The sequence below is a fragment of the Lontra canadensis genome, unplaced genomic scaffold, assembly GCF_010015895.1.
Source record: "Lontra canadensis isolate GAN:19392208 unplaced genomic scaffold, GSC_riverotter_1.0 scaffold84, whole genome shotgun sequence".
Classification (NCBI taxonomy): Eukaryota; Metazoa; Chordata; class Mammalia; order Carnivora; family Mustelidae; genus Lontra; species Lontra canadensis.
The window spans coordinates 6,433,556-6,456,308 of NW_022631078.1; the positions used below are offsets into that span (position 1 = coordinate 6,433,556).

The 22,753-nt window shown below is 50.1% G+C and overlaps 1 protein-coding gene and 1 pseudogene across 3 annotated transcripts in view; one reads left to right on the forward strand and one right to left on the reverse strand.

Annotated features, from left to right (window-relative positions):
- Positions 1 to 1,254: 1,254 nt before the first annotated feature.
- Positions 1,255 to 14,748, reverse strand: LOC116882517 (annotated as a pseudogene).
- The window catches only part of TCF20 (transcription factor 20), a 104,014-nt gene continuing 86,344 nt past the window's right edge, over positions 5,084 to 22,753 (forward strand). For 2 of the 3 annotated variants that reach the window (XM_032882854.1, XM_032882852.1), the window contains exon 1: positions 5,084 to 5,143. The gene's annotated coding sequence lies outside the window, so the exon portion shown is untranslated. Of the gene's footprint in view, positions 5,144 to 5,765; positions 5,789 to 22,753 lie in introns of those variants that run through there. The other variant, XM_032882853.1, reaches the window with a different exon arrangement.

Genomic DNA, 22,753 nt, shown 5'->3' on the forward strand with positions numbered 1-22,753 from the left:
GGCTGCTCTGTGCCTCAGTTTCCTTATCTGCAAAACAAGGTAATTGCATCCACACGGGAGGGCTGTTGTAAGGATTAGGCGAGTTAATGTGGGTGAAGTGCTTAGAACGTGCGTGTGTCACTGCTGTTGCCAGACCGTTTCATCTCGAACTCTTTGGAGCGCTGGCAGGGACTCAGTGGGGCCCTGGAGCCCAAAACCTGGGTTCAGATTCCAGCTCTGCTATTTTCTAGCTGTGTGATCTCAGACAAATCTCTTAGCACCTCTGTGCATCCATTTCCTGCTCTGTATGATGGAGATGACAGTCCCTGCCTTGTAAGGTTGTTTGGAGGAGTGAATGGGGTTGCCCAGGGAAGGGGCCCAACTCCCTGGAGGCAGGCAGACCACTCAGCCCCTCCTCCCACCCCGATGGAGACACTGAGACTAGAGCCATTGGAGGACATACGTAGCTGAGAGCAGGCTGGGCCCCTAGTTTAGTGACCTGCGCTAGGCCATCATGCCAGGGCCTGAGAGTCAAGCCATTAGGGACAGGAGTGCCAAGTGTGCTGAGGGGTGATCTGCCCTGCGGCCAGGCTGTGGGGGGCCTCCAGCTGCTCAGTGTCTCCTCTAGTGTTTTCTCTCTGCTCGCCTGTGGGAAGAGTGAGCCGCCGCAACAGCAGCTGCCACTTGGGCAGGCCACAGTCTTCTGGGGGCAGGGTCTGAGAGCCCATCGCCTGCAAGCTGCCCAGTCTCCGGGGCTTGGACATGTCCCTAGTGGGGAAGGGCTGGTGCTGACCCCGCAGACCCTCTCCTATCTCATGCCTGATCTGCCTGCAGACTTTGTGACCCGCCAACTGTCTGCATCCATCCATCCTTCCATTGTTTACTGAGTGCTGGGAAGCGTGGTGGTTAAGAGTGCAGCCTGTAAAGACCCGGGTTCCAGTCCCAGCATGGCCTCTTCCAAGCCGTGTGACTTGGGACAAGTTAAATTCTCGGTGCCTCTCTGTAATGGCGGGGGTGGTTAACAGTCTCAGCCAACCTCATCAGGTTGCCACAAACCCACAGTGCCCATTCCCAGTAAGCTTGGATCCCTCGGGTCTGTATCGGGATTCCTACTGTTATCATTTTTATGGATAGGATGCCCTGCCCTGCTCAGGATGTCTCTGCCCTGCGGATACTCACAGCCCCGCGGGAGAGGAGGATACAGTCCCGCACAGCCCTGTGTCACCACTGGGAGCTGAGGAGGGAGCCACAGTTTTGATCCTGGAAGGGTGGGGTGGAGGGCAGGGTGGGCCTCCTAAGCAGCGGTCCCTGTGAGACCCTGTGAAACAAATTCATGTGAAGAAGCATGTCAGTGTAGCATCCCACCCCGCCCCCCTCTGCAACCTCAGCTCTCCTTCCCCTGTGTGTGTGTGCTGGGCACAGCCTTCCTGAGAACAGCAGGCAGCTGCATGCACACACGAGTGTTGATATCCCTGACTCCCTCTAGAGCCTTCCCTATTCCCTTAACCTTAGAGCCTGCCCTGCTGTTGCCCCGAAAGGACTTATTGTGAGCCCCTGTGCTCCCTCCATCAGGACTCACGGCCTAGCCCACAGCTAAGTGCTCTGTGTGGAAGGAAGGCATGTCCACAAAGGATCTGGCCACCCCTGCTGTTTGTGCCTGGCCTGGGACAGGCCTCACAGGAGGCTGTGGTGGGGGTTCCTCACTCTGTTAACCAGAGGCTTTTGTAAGTGGTCTCCTGGAGGACGGCGAGCAGGCATTCCAGGCCTCCCTCTTGGTGTGTTAGAGTTAGCAGGAGGCAACTCCAGAGAGGAAGGGGAGCTGGGACCCGGTGAAGGATAAAGGTGAGGGCTGTGCACGTGCTTCTGAGAGCCAGAGAGGGAGAGAAAGGCCATCCGCCTGCCACTGAAGGCACTGACACCCCGGCTCACTTCGCACAAGTCACTGATCTGCCGAGCAGGCCAGGCTCCTCAATCAATCCGTGCTGACAGATGGTAGCGGAATCAGTGACCTAGAGGCAGAAGGCTCCATTTGTAATCCTGGAGTGGCCCAGGCGCCTGGAGGAGGGCAGAGGAGTTTGTAATAAAGGGAGTGACACAGGGTTTCCAAAAGCCATCTCTGCGCCGGAGGAGGAGGGAAAGGATTAATTTTGCTTCTGGAATTGAAACCACTGATTCAGTTCAATAAGTATTTTTTCAGTAGACTAGGTTAGGAGAGGAAAAAAACCAAAAACCAAAAAACAGATCTACTGTCCCTTCCTTAAAGTGGTAGGAAAAACAAGATTCTCGCAGATGAGACAAGAGAACAATGGAGGAACTCTAATGTGATCAAAGAGGACTTCCCCAGTTGAGCTCCGGCCACTGTGGAATCTTGGGCGGTAACTTGCCCTCTCCGAGCCTCCGTCTGCTCGTGTGTCCTGTTGTGGCCATCTCGTGGAACTGTAGCTGTTGTTAATATGTGCCTGGTATTGTACTGAATTCTTTATGCAGATCTCTTTAGGCTCCCATGATACCTTATTATCCCCTTTTACTGCTCAGGAAACCAGAGCTCAGAGAGGTGAAGTGATTTGTCCGGCCACACAGCCCAAGAGTAACCCAGATCTGTCTGTTGGCCATAATGCCCACACATTCTTTTTCCAAGTGGTACTGAAAGGAAAAGTGACTCCAGGCCACCAGGGGTGAAGAGATCCAGGCTGGCCTGGCCCAGGGACTGGGGAAGTTTCCAGGTAGAGGTTGGCTGGGCAATGTCCTGGCAGGGTCCAAAGGGGTTGGGAGAGAGGGGGCTATAGAATCAGTCCCAGGACCGGAGGCAGGAGCAGATGAGATCCTGGACTCAAGTTCTCTATCTGCATTCTTTCCTTTTTGAATGAGGCTCTCTGCACAGTTTGTGACCATTCATTTCACGTTTCAGTCCCTCCGTCTGAGACCTGAGTGAACTGAGGAAGAGGGGAAAGGAAGGAAGGATGGGGCAGGAGACTACGGAAAAGGGCTTCCTTTCATGAGTTCTCTCAAGAAATTGAGGGTGCCCCCAACCACTCTGTGCTTAGAAAGCTCTCCTGCATCCTTCTAAGTTTGTCCAGAAAACATGCATGTGTGCTGAGAGTACCCCCATCCTTTCGCTCTGCAGCCCTGACCCAAGCAGAAACCAGCACTGGTCTTTTAAAAGTCTTAGTGCCAAAGAATTTGAAAATGAAACTCACAGAACAATGGAACAGTCAGAGGGCAGGGCCTAGCAGCCTCTTCAGCTCTGCCCCGGAAGAGCCCGGCACCCGGTTTGGCATGCAGGAGGTGTTGGGGAATCAAGTCTCCAAGAATAGCCCTGACCCACATTGGAGCCAGCCCCCACTTTGTGAAATTGGACAGGAGCCAGGAGAAATCACTGCCTTCCTCAACCACATCCTCCTGAGTGCCAGGACCAACTGAGGCCCTGCCTCGGATTCCTTTACTTGGGGGAGGTGTTGCCTGGCCAGGACCCTCCTTGGGTGGGCTGAGGCAAGGTAAAGCATTTCTGTCTCTGGCTAGGTGAGGCTAGAGGTGAAAGGGTAGACCCAGGCCCAGGGGAGCTTTGTACCTCAAATGGACTGAAATCGGTCCCAGGCCACACCTGGCTCCTGTCAACTTCCACCTGCTGCCCAAAGCACTCTTCCAGTTCCAAATGACTTTCAAGTTGGGTTGCTTCAGGAAAGGAAGCCACATACTCCCCTAACATCTAGGGCAGATGGGGGCCTAATTTAGAATCAGCAATGTTAGCCAACATTAGGAGCACCTAGTTCAAACTCCCCTCATTACATACCAGTCGGAAACTGAGGCCCAGACCGGGGAGAGAATTTGGCCAGATCCCTATGTGAGCCAGAATTAGGATCACAAACACTCCCAACACATCCCACCCCCACGGGCCTTCTCCCTTTTGATAGTAGTGGATCACAGGGAACAAACATCCCAGTGGTGGTTCTACAACTGAGATTTTCTCCCCCCCCCCCCCCCGCCAAAAAGCCATTCCTTTGCTCCATAAAACATACATGAGGTTTGCAAAAGAAGGCTGGGAACGGCCTGAGGCCTTGGCACTGCAAATCCTCCACCTTATCTCCAAATTAATTCTGGACCCTGGGTCCAGTCAGCCAGGCGCTGCAGCGTTTTAATGCCGCCGCGGGCCAAGGCAACTGGCTTTCGGTGAGTATCTATTTTACATGCGAGGGTGGTGGGCCTCCCAGCTCCTCGCTTTTATTGCGGAGGAAACTGAGGAAGTTATCTGTTATCTAGAGAGCCTAAGTCATTCATCCAAGGACACGCGGCTCTAAGGGGCAGAGGAGGGAAGGGAACCAGGCCCTCTGCGCCGGACGAAGGGCGCTTGGCGGTCAGAAGCTGCCCCCATGCCCGGCCCCACTCAGCAGGTTCCCCGGGGGAGGCCAGGCCCTAGCCCGCGGGTTCCCCAGGATGCCAGAGGCGCGATTCTGGCGTTGGAGGCTCCAGGGAACTCCAGAAATCCCAGGGAGAGATTCCGGGCCACCAACTCCCCAGAAAGTTGGCTCGCGGCCACTCCCAGGACGGCCCGGAGCCGCCGGCCAAAATGGCACTGTGCGGGCGGCCAGCCGCACGCGCGTCGCCGGGCAGCTGCCTAGGGGAGCCCCGCGCGACCCCGGCCGCCGGACGGAGGGTCTCCGCCGCCTCCGCCCCGCGGAGCGCAGGCCTCGGCGCCACACGCGGGTGGGCACGCGCGCCCCCGCCGGCCCCGCCCCCTGCCGCCCCGCCCCCGCCGCGCGCACCGCCCCGCCGCGCGCCCTCCCGCCCGCCCGCGCGCCGCGGCCCGGAGCCTCCCCATTGGCCGCGCGCCGTCACCTGACGCTCTGTTATTTCCTGTGTGTTGGGAGAATGGAGAGAAAAAACCCCGAGCCGAGCCGCTTTCGGCCCCTGCGAGGCGGCCGCGGCCTCCGCCGGGGGAGCCCGCCCTGAGGCGCGCCTGACCGGGGAGCGAGCGCGCGGGCCGGAGCGAGGCTCGAGGGGCCACGGCCCCGGCCCGCCCCGCCGCCGGCCGGGGCGCCGGAGCTGGAGGCGGCAGAGGCTCCCCCACCCCCACCTCGCGCCGCGCCGCCCGCGGCTGCCGCCGCCGCCGCTCCCTCCCCTCCCGCCCCCGGCCGAGGCCGAGGGACCGGGCGGGGGGCCCCTGCAGGTAACCGCCGCCCGGGCCTGAGGGGGAGGGGCAGGGGTCAGAGCTAAGCGGCTGGGGCCGGGCCGGGGTGTTCGGCCTCGGGGGCCGGGGGCAGAGGTCCTAGCCCGGCCGACCTGAAGTGCTGAGCCCCCTGGACTCCGAGGCCAGGGAACCGGGTGCTGAGGGGAAGGTCCCTGCCTGGCCCGACCCAGGAGTGCAGAGAGGAGCGGCCTGGCCTGGGGGTGCGGAGGGGAAGGGGCCCGGCCTGGCGTTAGGGCGCTGAGGGGTCTGAGGGGTCTGGCCTGGGAGTCCGGTAGGGCTTCGGCACCAGTCCTAGCCTTAGGGTGTCGGCGGAAGGTACCTGCTTGTCGCGGCCTCGGGTGCAAAGGCGGCGGGTGTGAGCGGGCGGCGCCCAGGGGTCCGCGGGGTCAGTGCCACCCACCCCGGGACCCCGGGCAGCCCCCGGCGTCCCGCGGCGCTCGCCTCTTGGTGGCGGCTGGGGGCGAGGCCGGCGGGCGAAGGCTGGGCTTGGGGCGGGAGCGGCGCTGGCAGCCGGGAGTCGGAGCGCGCCCTGCCGCGGGAGGGACGGGGGCCCGTTTATTGCCATGTGAACACCTGAAGCCATGTGGACGCGGCAGCTTCTCGCCTGTTGGGGGCGGAGGACAGGTACCGACTGGCGGGGCGCAAGGTCCTGACGCGGGGGGGCGGGGAGCGGAGCGCGGGACACACTTCCTGCGTGCGGTTTTCTCCTCTCCCCCCCCCCCCCGCCGCGGTGAGCGGGGCGGGTGTTGGATCCCGTGGTCCCGGGTGCGAGCGAGCGCCCGTTTAGGGGCCTGAGGTTGAAGCTCCTGTCTCCTTCGGGGCGGGGGGAGTGGTTGAAGGAGAGCGGCCCCTCTGGGCCAGCTCGCTTGGAAGCGGCTGGAGGTGGAATGCCTCCCGTGCGCTGCGATGGGAGTGGAATTCGGTGTGTTTTGGGGGGGAGCGCAGAGCGGTCTCTTTCCTGGGCCTGTGGGTGGGGATTATTGTCTGTTTTTGTGGTTGTGGATGCTAGAGCTGTCTGCCGGTCTGTAGGCATCCCTTTCGTTTGCCCTTAGGGGACAGATAAAAATTAGGACTTTTTCCTCCTTTTCTCTTTGCTCCCCCCCCCCCCGCCCCGAGATTAGATGACTCTGGTAACTGCTGTAAAATGGATGGAATTTTCAAGCTATTATCTAACAGGCAGATCTCTGAATGATAATTGGACCCTTATGTTAACAGCTTCAGTGAAGAATTTTATGAAACATTTTACATGGGGTGGCAGGGGTAGATCTTACGTGGGTAGAGTGGGAAACTGCTGTGAGGTCCAACCTGGGAGACCAGGAATTGACTTCCAGGTTTGCCCCCAAATAAACTGTAACCCCCGCCAAGTTACCTACCCTCTCAAGCCTCCCAGTTTCCTTTTCTATTAAATGAGGACTCCCTTCTAGGTCAAACACTGCAGGGCTTGTGGGTAGGTTTTCTCGTTTGTTTTGGTTTTTTAATGTTTGTTTGTTTGTTTTTGGTCTACTACCTTGTGCTTTTGTACAGAGGCAGACTTCTTGAGAAATGCAGGATGTTTCTCCGCTGGCTTTTAAGATCCTGTCCCACTTTTTAGTATCCAGCCTTTTCCTTCTTCAACTTGGTTAGCATAGTTTTTCCTCAAATCCCAGATACTGTTCTGTGCTTCGCAGAAAGTGTACTGTATTATAATCTGTGTTGAGTATGTCTTATGTTTTTTTGTCTTTGTACAAAAAAGTTATCAGGAGAAAGATTTCAGAGAACATTTGACTGTTTGGAAGTGTGGACAATGTAAGTGTATTGGGGTCTGTGTGTGTTGGTTGGCTGCAAAGAATTCCAAGGTCTTTTTATGCAGGGAATTGTGGAGGGACCTTATTTAAAATTCGTTGAAGGGATATTTGGCATTTGGCTAATTTTTGAAATTTCCAACTTCAGTATTCTCAAGAGTAGGGATAAAGTGGAATTCCATAATATCTCCTGTGAAATGGTATGCTGGTGGAATTAACTGTCACCTCAGGGTGCACTAATTGTTTGCATCCCCAGTTTATTCCATAATGGTGGCCAATGCTTCCTCTCAGATGCTGCAGAACCCCAATTAGTTTCACTGATTTTATGGTGTGTGAGAGCCTTAGGCCATGCTATTGACTGGTTAGTCCTTCTAGACCAGCCTCAGCTCTGGTCTTGTCTGTCTTAAATTTCTGGTCCTGTTGATGCTTGGAGGGCGTGTGCCTAATGTAGTGTAATGTGTCTTCTGCCACTTTTTTAATTCAGTCTGTACAGTTTCAGAAAGGGTCTCAGCAAGGGGATGTGTGCTCATAGTGTTGACTTTGGAGATGGATTGGTGTAATTTTTCTCATATGTTAACATGGGGCCTGTCACATAGGCAGACACTTTAATATGGCTACACAGAGTAATAATTGGGAGTTTCTCAGAATAAGTAATTTATTCTGTGTGGGTATATCGAATTATGACCTAGTGTTTGGTGTGGGATTTTAAAAATCCTGGTTATTTAAGTTGTAAGTCGTTCTCATACTCACATATGTTTGTATTTGTGTTACAACATAACGAGGAAAAGATGATTATAAAACTTAGAGGTGATTCGTGTGTGCACATGAGAGAAGGTTACTAAGGTAGTAAGATGTTAGGAGACATGGGTTTTAGGTTCCCTAATCTCTTAGTGGCATACTTTTTTCTTTAATTTCATAAAATGGAATGGAGTGTAGTTTAAATCACATCCATTTAGACCAAGAAATTAAAGTTGGACGTCTGGTGAGTCCAGCTTTTTTCTTCATATGGATAGGAAAGAATGCTAATATTTGTGCTGGCTTTTTATGGTTGTTTTTTAAATCCATTATGCTAGGTTCTGTCCCAGTTGTTTAATTTGTCTTATCGAATCTACCCAGCAGACCTGAGAGGTGTAAGTGATCTCTCCTTTTCTTGAGAGGTCCAAGAGCTAGTGAGGGTCAGAGATTGGCCATCCTTCCCGAGGCTGCAAAGCCTGACTAGATCCGTTATAGCTCACTGCCTGCGCACCGCACAGATCATCGGGTGGTAGATTGGCCTTGGAGTCTGTACTTCCTGCTGTGCCCTATTTTTTTTTTTTTTAAGTTAATAGTGAAATGGAAATCTGGACTTGGGCAAAATACTGGAAAGCATGGTTTTTGCAGCTATGCCACCAAACCAGACTCTGGTTTAGTGACCCCTGGGACCTCTATACACTTTCACTTTCCCTATAACTAGCCAGTTTTGCTAGTATACCTGAGATATAATCTAAAAAATTTCTCCTTCATTCCCAATTCTGCCATTCTGTCTTTGAGCCAGAAACTTCTTGTATCAGCTCAGAGAATGGTATCATATGAGGGGCTGTCTCTCTTCCAGTCTGTGCTGCCACACAGGTTTGCACTGCATGGTCTGTGTTTGACCAGATGGGACTGAAAAGATACATTTCCAGAAGACAGTCCCTTGTGTGGCTTAAGTTCTCTTCCTCAAGGTTGCTTGTGTTCAAGGCACCTTAGTGCTCATTAGATCTGTCTGAGGTTTCTGACTCTGCTACCTTCATTTTCTTTTTGTGGAGGTAAAAGTAACAAAATGAAGCAAAACTGTAAAACCCTGTTTATGTTGGAGTATAACTGTACATCAAAGTTACACATTTGAAATATAATGAAGTCTTGGCTTTCATAGCGCGTAATTTGGGCACATTGCACTTAGACTGGATAGCTTTTTTTATTATTAGTTAGGCTGCTTAAAAATCCTCTTAATACCTGTGATGTGTGCAGTGTGGGTGAAAAGGTTCTCATGGTGACAAACACAATCAGTACTTTTCGCGTTAGAGCTATGTTTGCTTTGTAGGTAATGCGCACAACCCAGCAGGAAGATGAACTAGAAGGTGACTTATTGGTGTATCTGTGGCTTGTTATCTGATGCTTCATTGTGGGGAAGTTAAGAAAGAGAAAACGTTAGCTGTAGGGGGAAATATCCTTATTGTAGTGTGCACGTGTAAGCTGTTCTGTAGGGAAGGGCGGAAGATCGTTGGAACACTTGAGTGCCACAGCGCCTGATGGGAAGGTGGTTTCCATGTTTGCACATCACATCCCTGAATGGGGACGGAGGCCCTCTGTGCGTGTTCTGGTTTTCATTAACAGGTGTTTATAGACGGTTTTCTAGGCATGGGTGATGCAGTTGTGGGCAAGGGAGAAAAGGAACCTGCCCTGGAGATGGGCTGTAAACAGTAAGTAAATAAGAATATCAGGTAGTGATAACTATGAGATGAGAATAGAAAGACAATATGGTAGTGACTTGGGATGCTGTGTGAGAGTAGATGTTCCATCTTCTGATGCCTTTGCTGCCAGCAGGGCAGTCAGACTTGGTCTGTGGGATGGATGAAAATGGCATTAAACAAAGTAAGTAATTTGCTTTAGCCCTGAGCATCTTGGGAAGTTAATCCAAAGAATAGAAGTAGGTTGGTTGAAGCCTTTCCTCTGTTTATATCTTCATGCTTTGTGATTGGGGACCTGGCTCAAAGGAGCTGAGAGGGTAAGAGAAAAAAACGATTACCCCCTTGTAAAGGGTAGTTCTGATTTAAAAAAAAAAAAAAAAAAGTAGAGATGTGTTATAATATTGGTGAGTGCTGGGCATTATTAGAAACATTCTTCAGTTGTGTTTGTGTGTCTTTGTTGTAATCATCGTACTTGGTTAAAGCTTCAGGTGAAACCAACAAATATTAGTAACATCTGTGTGCAGGGCGCTCTGCTAGGCATTGCGTCAAACAGAGGATCCCGAGCGACTGAGTGGAACTGTGGGGGCTGTTGCGGGAAGCAAGGATAGCTCGGGAGTCAGGGGGCTCTGGCAGGGAGAGAAACAGTGCAGGTCAGATGGGTAGTTTAATCATAGCCCGGAGGGTTCATCCTCCCAGCCTTTTCCAGCCATCCTCCTGGATCCCGCATCCCTTTACTCACCGTGTCCGTGCTCTCTGGTTATAGAGTTCTGTAGAGAGCTGAAAGAAATCTTAGAAATCAGCTAGTGTAGCTGGCCCTTTGGCTTTACAACTCAGGGGAGATGCTGAGGAAAGTGGTGACTTCCAGATTCATGCAGCTTTATGCTGACGGCGTCAAGGCCAAGACTCCGCTCTTTGCCAGCGAGGCGGGTTTTCTTTCCACCGTAGCCCATGCTGTCACCAGAAGATTGACAATTAATAGTTGCTCCTGAGTGGAAAACGAAAGGAAGTCTCTGAGTACTAATGTACCCACTCAGTTTGAAAAAGCCCATGTATTTCGAGTCTGAAGAAGTCAGGGCATGGGCATCTGGGTGGCTCAGCCGGCTAAGCGTCTGACTCATGATTTCAGCTCAGGTCATGATCTCAGGGTTGTGAGATCGAGCCCTGTGTCCAGCTCCACTCTGGGTGTGGGGCCTGCTTGAGATTCCCCCCCTCCCCCACCTCACATTCTCTCTCCTTGCTCTCTCAAAAAAAAGAAGAAGAAGAAGAAGTAGTAGTAGTAGTAGTAGTTAGAGCAGAGGCAGCACGTTAATCTGAAAATCAGAGTATGGAAAAGAATATTATACCATTGTTACTTTTCACACAGATCTGTAGTGTTGGTTTCTCAGGCCCCATGAAGACATAATCCCGTCCTGATCATGTCTGGGTCTGGAACACGTGCCGCTTTCAGCATTAGTTGTGAAGTTAGAGTAAGGCCCTTTAGGTGCAGGGGGAGATTTCTGAAATGGGGCTGAGTTCTAAAATTCAAGAGTTAAGCCCTAAGAGTCCCGTGTTTTCACCTCCAGACCTTGGTTTCGTGGAAGATTTCTCTTCTGCCTTCTGAAGCAGCCTAAGTACGAAACGTCACTTGGGGAGTCTGGAGACAGTTCATTGTGGCAAGAGCAAGGAGTCCTGGCGAGCAGAGCTGCGTCCCGGGGCTTTTCCCTGACTTAGAGCTCTGGTGGGCCACTGACCTGGGGACAGCTTTCATATGTCTTTGGCAGGACTGTGAGAGGACAGTCCTGCTGTGAAGAAGCCACATGACGGGCACTTCATGGAGGCAGCAGAGCGTGTGTGAAGGAGGATGTCTGGCCACAGTCTGGCTCTGTCACTTTGGCAGTGACATTTTGCCTGAGCCACAGTTTCCTCATCTGTAAAATGGAAGCGCACTTTCCTTGGGGCCGTTCGGAAGAGGAACTAACATAGGAAAAGTATACAGTGGGGTGCATTACCTCTAGGGGACACTCAGTAAATGGTACTTGTCCAGGACATTAGCATTCAACACTGTGTGCTCTGTACCAAGATCCTGGACTAGACCGGGGTGGGTTCCTGCCAAGTGTGTTGGTTTGAGTACACTCGGGGGTCTTACATACCTGCCCAGTAGAGAAGGGCACATAAACAGGGTGTCAGAAGTGCTCTGATGAGGGAGTACAAGGTGCTCTACCACGATGTGGAACCCTAACTGGAAAGGTCATATGGGGTACCCAGGTGGCCCAGTCAGTTCAGCGTCTGACTCTTGATTTCAGCTCAGGTCATGATCTCAGGGTGGTGAGATGGAGCCCTACGTTGGGCTCTGCACTTGGCGGGGAGTCTGCTTGAGAGTCTCTCTCTCCCTCTGCCCCTCCCCCGACTCATGCTCAGTCACCCTCTCTCTCTAATAATAAATTTTTAAAATCTTAAAAGAAAAAGGCAGGTCACAAGCGTCTTCTCAGAGGCGGATCATTTACTTTCTCTTCGACCCGCTTGTCCCCCAGCTCTCCCTTCCCACCTCTGCAGCTCACTCCACTCCGGCTGGACCGTAGGTGTTGCCTGGACCCTCGTATTGTCGTGTACTCTCTCCCCGGTGCTCTCGGATACCCCCAGGCTTTCGTGACTATCTGTGAGCTGACGAGCCCCACACTGGTAACTTCAGCCGGATCTCTCCGGCTCCCCCGGCTCCGGCGTGACACCACCGCGTGCATCCGTCACCAATAGCTTGAGCTTCGTGAGTCCAAAACTGAATAGATATTCCTTGAAAGTTCTTTCTCCTTCATCTGTCCCCTTCTCCGTGAGTGGTTTTACTAGCTAGGAAGCTTCCCAGATTAGCATCCTCCCTCTCTGTCCCCTTCCTCTACATGTCATCCATCACCAAGTCATTGTCAGTGCCGTTTCTGTGCTGTGACTGGAGTCTGCCCATTCTCCTGCCACTGCCCTCTGCGCCACCATCATCTCATACCTGGCACATGGTGATTGCCTCTCAGCATGGCCTCTCCATTTCTCCTCCTGTCTGTCTCTCCTCTGCTTCACCCGGAGTGGCCAAGGGTTGCCTGTCTCTCCTCCACTTAAAATCTTTTTCTGGTTTCTCATAGTGCTTGGAAGACAATCGTTTCTCAGGCCCTCAGGACCCTGGGCCCTGCCCGCCTCTCTGACTGCCCTTCCTGCTGCCTTTGCTTACCGTCCTCCAGCCACATTCCCTTTCTCGAAAGTCTCCTGAAGGCACCCAGCTCTTTCCCACCTCAGGGACTTCTTCTTATGCTACTTCCTCTGCCTTGAGCACTCTGGCCAGCCCAGCCTTTTTCTTATCCTTCAGGATATTTGTTGAATGAATGAGTAGCATGAGACAGGCAGCAAAGAAGATGATGGGGTAAGGAGGGAAAGTGTCCGTAGAGTCCATCTACAAAGATGCAAATGATGTAAAGTGTAAAACGATGCTACCGCTTTGGAAAACTGGAAGTTTCTTCAAGAGCTGAATGAATGGGGTGCCTGGGTGGTGCAGTTGGTTAGGGGTGTGACTGTTGGTTTCGGCTTAGGCCACGGTCTCAGGGTCATGGGATCGAGCCCTCTGTCAGGCTCCACGCTGAGAGTGGAGTCTGCTTGGATTCTGTCTCACTCTCCCACCCTCCCTCTCTCCCTCTCTCTCAAACAAATAAATAAATCTTTTTTTTTTTTAAAGATTTTATTTATTTATTTGACAGACAGAGATCACAAGTAGGCAGAGAGAGAGAGAGAGAGAGGAGGAAGCAGGCTCCCCGCCGAGCAGAGAACCCGATGTGGGGCTCGATCCCAGGACTCTGAGACCATCACCCGAGCGGAAGGCAGAGGCTTTAACCCTCTGAGCCACCCAGGCGCCCAAATAAATAAATCTTAAAAAAAAAAAAAAAAAGCTGAATGTCTGTCTACCCTGTGACCCAGCAGTTCTGTTTCTAGGTATCTGTCCAAGAGGAATGAAAATACACGTTCACAAATAAGCCTTATACCAGAATGTTCATAGCAGCTTCATTCACGGTAGCCAGAAACTCTAAATAGTCCAGATGTCCTCAGTGAGAGAATGGATAAACAGATGCATTCATGCAGCGGAAGACCGCTCAGCAATACAAAGGAGAGAACTACTGATACACGTAGTAAGATTGACTCTCCCAGGTATTAATGCCGGATGAAAAACCAGACACAAGAAAGTACATAATGGATGATCCCACTTACAAGAGCTGGAGTAGGCAAAAGTGGTCTACGATACCAGAAATTGAATCAGTGGTTGCTTCTGGAGTGGAAGGGGATTGACAGGGCGGGGACATGAGAGAACTTTCTAGAGTGAGGAAATACTCTGTCTTGATAGGCAGTCATCAAATCTGATTGCATCGTAGACTACATGTAATTTTACTGTCTGTACGTACAAATAACCTAGGAATTGTCCTAGATTCCTTTCTTTCCTCCCTCACTTTCAACTTTTAATCTCCCAGCAAGTTCACTTGATGTCCTTAACCTATCCTGAATTTGTTTCTCCCTTCTCAGGCACCGTCCCCTCTTATCCGGACTGTACTGTATTCTCCTGACTGGTGTTCCAACCCCCTATTTTTGGTCTCCTCCCAAACCATTTCTTCCACTTATCGGCTAAAGTGACCTTTAAAAATTCAGATTGGGTTATGTCAGTTGTCTTCCCACAGTCCTCGAGTAGCTTTCCATTGCTTTCATGGTGGCCGGCTAGAGCCTGCCTGCCCTGTTTTCCTCTGAGCCCATCTGCCCCGGCCTCCTCCTCATTCCACACACTTTTTAGCCTTGTTGACTGTCCCCCTGTTCTTTGAATACCTGAAGTTGAATTCTGCCTTAGGACCTTTACACTTGGCTCCTCCCGCTCCCAGGAGCACTCCACTTCCCGGATCTGTGTGAGACTTGTTTGTGGTTCAGGTTCAGTTTTAAATGCTTAGTTTTCTGGGAGGTTCTCTCTGACCCTCTGTCTAAAGTAATGCCCCATCACATCACCCAGCTTTATTTTATTCATAACTTTGATCAAATCTGAAATTGTCTTGGCCTTTTCTTTGTTTTCCTGTCTCCTCCCTCTCATATTTTTTTTTTTTTTAAGATTTTATTTATTTGACTGAGAGCGAGAGAGGAAACACAAGCAGGGGGAATGAGAGAGAGAGAGAAGCAGGCCTCCCGCTGAGCAGGGAGCCTGATGCGGGGCTCGATCACAGGACCTGAGATCATAACCTGAGCTGAAGGCAGACAGTTAATGACTGAGCCCCCCAGGCGCCCCTCCTCCCTCTCAGATTGAGCTTGACTTGTTCATTGCTGTATTCCTAGTGTCTGCAGTAGCATTTGGCCCATACGGGACCATACTTGACTGAGTGAAGGCGTCGGGCATGGTGGCGACCTGAGGAGCCTGCTCAGGAGGTCCCCCTGTGAGGCAGAAGGGGCCAAGGAGAGTAAGGACTTCGGGCTTGGGAACTAGGTCATGGTGGTGCCATTCATTGAAATAGAAAGTGGTGGAGAAAAAGTGATTGGGCTGGGGTATAAAGTGATGAATTTCATTTTGGACTAAAGTTTGGGGAAGGCATTAAGGGTTTGAGGCACAAATGTGACACTTAGGAGAAGGAACTGGGCTGTAGACTCAGACTCGGAGGTTAGCACATGTGGTCCGGCCTAGAAATAGATCAGGTTTTTCTCGGGAGTGGACAAGGATGTGCCTATGGAGAGGGAGAGAAGTGGTTGCTTTTTCCCTGCCTGAGTGCTGAGCGCCTCCCACCAGCATTGACAGTTTCAGAGTTCAGCCCTTACTGGGGAGGTTTTGTAGTTTTAAACCCTCCCCTCGTTATTGTTGCTGATAATGACAGTGACTCGGAGGGGAGGACAAGACCGAGGAATACGAACATTTGAGGGAGCAGGGCAGTGTTTCAGGAGCAGGGGTGCAGCCCAACGGGTTTGGAGGAAAACCCAGAGTGCATGGCACGAGGACAGAAAGTGTTCCAAGTCAGAGGCCATGGCCAAGTGTCCAAGTGTCCGTGGGGAGGGCAGGGGAGGGGATGGGATAGGTGAAGCCGACTTGTGGTATGTTCATGAGAAAGTGAGGTGGAGACAGTAGGTTTGGGATCAAGTCTGCCTGAAGTTTGGCTGTTAAAGGAGAGTAAAAAATAGCTGCAGGGAAAATCTGGGGTCAAGAGAAGACTATTTTTTTTATTTTATTTTTTAAAGATTTTTATTTTATGTGTTTGCAAGAGAGATCACAGAAGGAGAGGGAGAAGCAGACTCATTGCTGTGCAGGGAGCCGGACACAGGGCTTGATCCCAGGACCCTGAGATCATGACCTGAGCCAAAGGCAGATGCTTAACCGACTGAGCCACCCAGGCGCCGCGAGAAGACATTTTTTAAAATGTGTGAGAACCTTGAACATGTGTAAAGGGAAGTGGGAAGGAGCAGTAAGGGACCGTGTTGAAGTTGCAGAGCGTGCGGGCGGGGAGGCCTTCCGCTAGACCGCAGGGCCCGCTGTGATCAGGGGCGTTGGTCCAGACGGTTGAGAATACTCCTCTGGGAGGAAAGCAGGTGTGTGGGTGGAAAGCATAGGCCTGAGGGCGGGCAGGTAAGCAGTACTTTTCTGTGTGTTCTGTGAAGATCCTGCTGAGGGACAAGAGTGAGGTGGGGAGTTGGAGGCTTGAAGAACGCAAGAAAGACCCGAGGAAACTGCTGTGGCAAGCAGGTAGAGCTGCTAAGGAAACAGGAATTATGGAGGGGGTAGAAAGTGGTTAGGATGAGCTTTCCATCTCTGGGGTTTTTCAAGAAACTGATCAGACCTTTACAGTTCTTTGTCTAGTGTCTAGATTCCAGTGATTTGGACTCAGCTTTTCCTGCCTTAAGTCTGGCGATTCCACTCCTTCTCCAGATGCCTCTGCCGTTCCCATTGATTAGACCAGTAACTTTTTTTTTTTTTTCCACAGGCAGAGATCACAAGTAGGCAGAGAGGCAGGCAGAGAGAGAGAGAGGAGGAAGCAGGCTCCCCACTGAGCTGAGAGCCTGATGTGGGGCTTGATCCCAGGACCCTGGGATCATGACCTAAGCTAAAGGCAGAGGCTTTAACCCACTGAGCCACCCAGGCACCCCCTCTCATCTCTTTCTTAGCTTTTGGGTATAAGTGTAAAATTTTTGCTGGAAAAACTGCAAAATGTTTTCGAACACCACTGTACTAGGTGGTAAGATCCTTGCAGTCGAGGCTGTGTTTTGTTTTATTTTATGGCCCCGGCATCTGGCATTTTGCCTGTCAGTGCACTGCGAGTAAATGCCGGCTTTGCCTGTGAGGCTGTGCTCTGGAATGCCCATCTTCCTCCTCTGTCTTTACCCACATGTTACACAGTTACGTATGTCGTACATTGCGGTTGATAGAGCGTGTGTCTTTCTCACCACAGAATTGTGTATTTTTAGGTGGCCTGCATGTCTTGTTAATCTTAATTCTTGATCTCTTTCACGTGGTAGGTATTAAAAGTAATGTCAGATTTGGGGACGCTTGGGTGGCTCAGTCAGTTAAGCGAGACTCTTGATTTCGGCTCAGGTCGTGAAATCGAGCCCCGTGTCAGGGCTCCGTGGCTCCAGATTTCTCTCCCTCACCCTCAGCACCTCCTCCCAAGCATGCACGTATCTACACGGGCTCTCTTTCTCAAATAAGTAGATAAGTCTTTTAAAAAAGAGTAATGTTAAATTTGGATTTGTTGTAAAAACAAAAACAAAAAACATGCAGAGTGTTCCTAAGAATAATGAAAATGGTTTAAGAATGGGGAAAAATTTCAGAGAAAATATCAGCCAAAGAACTGAGTTAATTTAACCTGATGAAGTATTGTACACAGTAAGTTACCAAGGGTCTTAGCATGTGTTGGAGAGTGACGGCCAGCTCTTTCTCAACCCGGAGAAGGAAAACAACAGCAGACGAGCCGGGGGGGGGGGGGGGGGGGGGGGGGGGGGGGGGGGGGGGGGGGGGGGGTTGGGGTGGGTAGTGGCTTAGGGGAACAAACCCAGTAACCGCCTGCTGCGTGAGGACGGCCAGCAGTTTCTCCTGGGGCGTTGTAGAGCCTGGAACGGACCCGCTTGTGTTCAGTAATCCCTACTCGATGGCAGAGGCCTAAAGAACCTGCCGTCAGGATTCCCGCCAAACGACAGCGCCAAGCACAGCGCGCCCGTGTCGGTGAACCTGCCGCACGGGAGGGTCTTGCAGCCTGCGGCATTTATTCAGTGTTTGTTTTTTTATAAAAAACGCAAATATTTTTACATTGGCTAGCAAGGGGCTGTCTCTGAAGATAAGGGGCACAAGGCTAAAGGAGGCCTATAGGAATGAAGTATCAGAGAAAATGAACATTCCCATTTCACCTCAGCCGAGGTTGCGGACTTCGTGTGGCGCTAGGAACCAGAAACGCGGAACACCTAAGACCCCGCCCTTTCGCCGGAGTGCGGTGCTGTAAAAGAGTCGGACAGGGAAGATTCCCGTTCGTAAACTCTCCGTGGGGTCTGTAAGGCTAAAATAGGGGTAGCCTGAGTTCCAGGAGAGAATTGGGGGCGGGGCTTTACTTCCGCTTAAGTGTGGGAAGAGTAGTGGAGGGCACCGAGGGAGGGCCAGACACGCGAGCCCCACCGGGGAGGATGGCTGGGAGAGAGCTAAGTGGCCGAGTCGGGGAGGAGCACGCCAAGGGAAGGTCCTTCAAGAACCAAGGCCCGCAACTATGTGGCATATTAAAGGGAAAAGTTGGGGCTATTCAGGGGGCCTGGAAATGACAAGGAAGGGATGTCAGAAGGGGCTGTGGGTGAAGAGTGAGCCTTGGATCTGGGCCAGAGCACTGGATTCTCATAAACGGAACAAGATTTTGGGGAAGAGAGGCGTGATATTGAGAGACTAGTTGCGGGGAGTGGGGGGGAGGGCTGGTGAACTGATCATCTGTGCCTCTTCCTCGTCAAGACTCCAGTCTGCACGAGAAAGATCTGCAAAATTTAGCAGCTGGTTGAAATAAATGGATTTATAGGAAATTTTGGCATCAACCCACTTGATTCTAAAACAGGCGAGGATCTTTTATTTATCAAAACCTAGAATAAATAGGACTAAATAATAGGTAATAAAATTATATAAATAATAATTCTAAGTGCCAGATATTGTTCCAAACACTTGAAGAATAGTAACTTCCTTAATTCTTTTTTTTTTTTTTTTGATTTGACGGAGAGAGATCACAAGTAGACAGAGAGGCAGGCAGAGAGAGAGAGAGAGGGAAGCAGGCTCCCCGCTGAGCAGAGAGCCCGATGCGGGACTCGATCCCAGGACCCTGAGATCACGACCTGAGCCGAAGGCAGCGGCTTAACCCACTGAGCCACCCAGGCGCCCAGTAACTTCCTTAATTCTTAAAAAATCCTATGAGGTAGTACTATTATCTCCATTTTTATTTTACTTATTTATTTTTTAAGATTTTATTTATTCATTTGAGAGGGGTGGAGGGGGAGAGAGAGGGGAGAAAGCATGAGCGGAGAGGAGAGGCAGAGGGAAAAGCAGACTCTCTGCTGAGCTGGGAGCCCACCGTGGTGCTAGATCCCAGGACCTAGAGATCACAACCTGAACTGAAGGCAGATGCTTAACCCTCTGAGACCCCCAGGCAGCCCTATTTCCTCCATTTGTTTAGATGAAGACACTGTAACAGAGAGGTTGAGCAACTTACCCAAGGTCTCATCTAAAAAGCAGCAGAGCCAGGATTTGGTATCAGGCATCCTGACTGCAGACCCTGTGCCCTTAATCTGTACACAGTGCAGTTCTGGGTTTAATTTAAATGAACGGGGTGGTAACTCTTGCAGAATAAATCTGGGACCCGTCTGAAGGGAAGGAGTTTGGGTTTGGATTGTAGGAGCAGAGTGGAGCCCAGGAATTGCCTGGACCTACTCGTTAGAACACCATTGGTGTGTGAGGGCAGGGACTTTCTGTTCCTCATCATCTCCCCAGTGCCTAGAAGAGTGCGTGGCACATAGTTAGTGCTTAGCAAATAGTTTTTGTGTGTTTAATAAATGAATTTTGCTGCCAGTTCTCAAGAGAACATGCCGTGGAAGCCTTAGTTCCTTTTTTCCCTTGGACTCTGTTCATGATCCCTTTCTGAATTAATGAGTCCTGTGAGTTTATCTCTTGCTTGTTCTCATTGAACTTACCTTGCTGGGCTTTCAAAGGATGCCAGCTCAGTCTGCTGGTTTAGTGATTTAAAAAAAAAACCCAGTGACTTATTTTCAGAATCAAAATATTAGGTTTTAAGATTTCAGCAGTCTTTTAATGTAAATATGATTTCTTTTGTTGGTGCTCTTTTGGCTTTTCGTATGCCTGTGTTGAAGACATAAACCTTAAAAATGTTACTAAGGAGGGGCGCCTGGGTGGCTCAGTGGGTTAAGCCGCTGCCTTCGGCTCAGGTCATGATCTCAGAGTCCTGGGATCGAGTCCCGAATCGGGCTCTCTGCTCAGCAGGGAGCCTGCTTCCCCCCGCCCTTCCTCTCTCTCTGCCTGCCTCTCTGCCTACTTGTGATCTCTCTCTGTCAAATAAATAAATAAAAATCTAAAAAAAAAAATGTTACTAAGGAGAATTGGATGTATTGTACATGTGAAACTAATATGACACTGTGTTAACTAACTGGAATTAAAAATAAAAACTTTTAGGGACCCCCTGGGTGTCTCAGTCCGTGGAGCATCTGCCTTTGGCTCAGATTGTGATCCTAGGGTCGTGGGATCAAGCCCCCTCATGGGGTTCCCTGCTCAGCAGAGAACAGAGCCTGCTTCTCCCTCTCCTCCCACTCGTGTCCCCCCCGTCTCTCTCTCTGTCGAATGAATAAAATCTTTTAAAAACATAAAATAACTTAAAAACCAACCAAAAAAAAAAACCCACTTATCTAGAAAGAGGGAGAATTGGAAGTGACTTCCAACGATTGTAGCTGGGATTACATATTTATGGAATCCTTCTCAACAGACCAAGCATCATCTCTACTTACCTTTTTTTGCCAATATTCTTAATATTTGATACCAGTCCACATGCATCTGCTGCAGAAGCTTCCTCAGTGAGTGAGTGGTTAGGAAATCTCTTCCAGGCGCCCAGTGGTGGCACAGCTCGAGAGCTGTCTCTGCTAATGGAAAGCCACAGCATCAGCCCTGTAGAAGGCATATATCTGATTTCATTAGCAAATTACTAGGTCATATAGGCTCCTAAGGAGGAGCAGACTAATGTTTTCTCTCTGTTTTAGTTCATTCTAAATTAAATCATTTGAGAATAGGAGAATAGGAAATTTTGTCTCCGTTCATCTATAAATATTCAGACTTAGGTCCGTAAGCCAATATATTCTTTCTTTTGCTGACCTGATTCAGCTTAACATTCTATGAAAATATATACCTCATAATATTTTATTTTCTCTTAAGAATAAGGTTTGAGTCTTACCAGTTAGAAATTTGAAAAAATCCTACCACTCTTAGAGATGAAATGGTCATACGAAAATAGTTTTTTGTTTTTCTTTTTAATTTGAGAGAGAGAGAGCATGAGAGGGGAGAAGGTCAGAGGGAGAAGCAGACTCCTTGTGGAGCTGGGAGCCCAATGCGCTACTCGATCTCGGGACTCCGGCATCATGACTCAAGCCGAAGGCAGTGGCCCAACCAACTAAGCCACCCAGGCGCCTGAAAATAGTTATTTTTGTTGAAGTAGTTACACAGAGAATTATGTATGTTAGAGAAAAACAAGTCAAGAAAGTTAGCATTGTGTTTTAGTTTAACTTTTATAACTGTCTTTTATTGACATGTCTTTTTATTATGAAATTAGTATGTGCTTACTGTATAAAACAGTACAGAGGTGTATAATACCATTCTCCAGAGATAACTTTTTACAGTTCAGTACATATTTTTCTGCACTTTAAAAAAAATTGCCTTTATTTTTAAATTTTTTTTACTTTTTAAAGATATTCTGTATTTATTAGAGAGAGAGCATGGGCACAAGTGGCAGGGTGGGGGACAGAGGGAGAGGGAGACACAGACTCTCTGCTGAGCGAGGCTTCCCTACGCTGGCTCAGTGACTCAGTCCTAGAACCGGGAGATCAACACCAGAGCTGGTCAGACGCTAATCCAATCGAGCCACCCAGGCACCCCACCTTTATTTTTTTTTTTAAATTTTTTTTTTTTTTTTTTTTTTTAAGATTTTATTTATTTATTTGACAGAGAGAGATCACAAGTAGATGGAGAGGCAGGCAGAGAGAGAGAGAGAGGGAAACAGGCTCCCTGCTGAGCAGAGAGCCCGATGTGGGACTCGATCCCAGGACCCTGAGATCATGACCTGAGCTGAAGGCAGCGGCTTAACCCACTGAGCCACCCAGGTGCCCCCCCACCTTTATTTTTTAGAGTGGTTTTAGGTTTCAGCAAAATTGAGAGCAAAGGTACGGAGACGTCCCACACACCTCCTGCCTCGACACACGTGCAGCCTGTGCAGCCTCCCGACTGTCAGTATCACCCTCCAGCGAGGTGCATTGTCACAACTGATAACTCTGCATTGACACATCGTTGTCACCCAAAGCCCATAGTTTATATTACAGTTTACTTTTGAAGCTGTGTTGTTCTGTGGTTTTAGAGAATCGGAGAAAGATGTGTACCCGTTACAGTATTACAAAGAGTAGTGTCACTGCCCCAAGGCTGTCTGTGTTCACCTGCTCTTCCCCCCACCACCCTTCGCAGCCACTCATCTTTTTACTGTCTTATGGTTTTGCCTTTTTCAGAATGTCATAGAGTTGGAATCATGCAGTATGTAGTGTTGTCAGTTGGCTTTTTTGACTCAGTTATATGCATTTAAGTTTCTTTCGTGTCTTTTTGTGATTTGGTAGCTCATTTTTTGTCACTGAATAATAGAACTGCATTTTTTAAAAATAAATACCTCTTTTTTTTTAAGATTTTATTTAATTATTTATTTGGCAGAGAGAGAGAGAGAGAGAGATTGACATGGTGAGAGAGGGAACACAAGCAGGGGGAGTGAGAGTGGGAGAAGCAGGCTTCCTATTGAGGAGGGAGCCTGATGCGGGACTCGATCCCAGGAACCTGGGATCATGACCTGAGCCAAAGGCAGCCGCTTAACGACTGAGCCACCCAGGCGCCCCTAGAACTGCATTTTTATGTGTAGATGAAGGTGGTTCTTAATACTCTTTAACAAAATATTGCCAGGTGTGTTTTGTTGTTGTTGTTTTAAGATTTTGTCCATATATTTATTTTAAGAGAGAGACTTTGAGGGGGGCAGGAGGAACAGAGGGAGAGGTGACAAGCAGATGCAGCACTGAGCAGCACTAAGCATGGACCCCAACTTGGGCCAGTCCCTGGACTCTGAGATCATGACCTGAGCCCAAATCCAGAGTTGGCC